This window comes from Lactuca serriola, chromosome 9 (assembly GCF_051521515.1).
Source record: "Lactuca serriola cultivar US96UC23 chromosome 9, Lser_US96UC23_V15, whole genome shotgun sequence".
In the NCBI taxonomy this organism is placed as follows: Eukaryota; Viridiplantae; Streptophyta; class Magnoliopsida; order Asterales; family Asteraceae; genus Lactuca; species Lactuca serriola.
Genome location: NC_136416.1, coordinates 68760200 through 68761681, shown reverse-complemented (window position 1 = coordinate 68761681; position 1482 = coordinate 68760200).

The window sequence follows — 1482 nt, the reverse complement described above, 5'->3', positions numbered from 1 at the left end:
TCTTGATCAACACTAATTAAATAATATTATTAATATATTAGAACTTATAATATATTAATAATCTCTAAGTGTCCTTTTTTCTCTCATTATAGTGTACTTATGTGTTACAATGTCATGCAACCCAAATAGACCATGTCAGGTCGGTTCAAGTACATACCAAATATAGTTATGGACTTAGACACTATATCCAACAGTCTCCCACTTGGATAAGTCTAATAACTATGTTTGCAGACATGACTTCAGAATCCGACTAGCAATCGTAGCTCTTTCAAAGTCTCTCGGAATTGAGATGATGATGATACGCCATTTAAGATAAGTGATCATATAATCCTCTGCTCTCAAGATATCAGCCGGACAAACACATGGAACATGGTCTTACTTATTGTCCAACATTTGTTTCTTGATCTCTGATTTGTTTCGACATAGAAATAAATTGAACACATAAATTAGGTTCTGATCGGTCCCGGTACATAAGTCAAAACCAAATCATCGAGGGGCCCAGATATCGCTTCTATTGCTAGAAAGAACAGATAAACTTCGACTCACATGCTTGTACTGACTACTTGTTGAATTATGCACAAAAGCACGTTTTATAACATCGAGTTACCAATGCGTTTTCGTACAATCAATGGATAACCAACTCATAGTCAACAACTCATATCTCTAGGTTTGAAGATTTATATGATATTACCGTCTCACGATCACTCGAGATAAATTCAATGAAGTGATGCAAGTGAGCGTGTGTTGAATCCAATACTCATGCCTTATGAGTACTCATGAATGTTGCAGCAACCATTGCTATGTCTAATGCACTTTAAACAAATCATACAAGCCAAATTCATGACAATATTAAATCAATACCTAGTTCCCAAGTATGACTGATTGTAGAGAGTTTAAATAGTAACATAATTATTCTGGAAGTCAAAACATGCAAAATTGAAACAATAGTAAACGATTAACATAGGATAGTAACACTTTACTCATAAATAAATAAAAACTTTTATTTAATCATCAAATGTTAATTACATTTTACAAGTTTTAGAAAACTATCTAATTATTAAAACTAATATCATCCTTCAGCCCGATGCGCCTTGCATGCTGTAAATGCTTAACCCTACCCAGTCCCTTCGTGAGGGGATCTGCAAGGTTCTCATCTGATGATACCCTCCTTGCCACGAGGAGTCCTTCTTCTATTCGATGTCTGATGAAATGGTATTTTCTATCAATGTGCTTGGATCTTCCGTGATCCCTTGGTTCCTTAGCTAAGGCAACCACACTTTCGCTGTCACAAAAAATTTCCATTGGCTCTTTTATAGCTGGTACAACTCCAAGGTCTCCAATGAAGTTCTTCAACCATATTGCCTCCTTTGCTGCCTCGCTTGCTGCTATATACTCTGATTTGCAAGTTGAATCAGCTACTGTCTCCTGCTTGGAACTTTTCCAAGTAATTGCCCCTCCATTTAGGATAAAGACCTAGCCTGA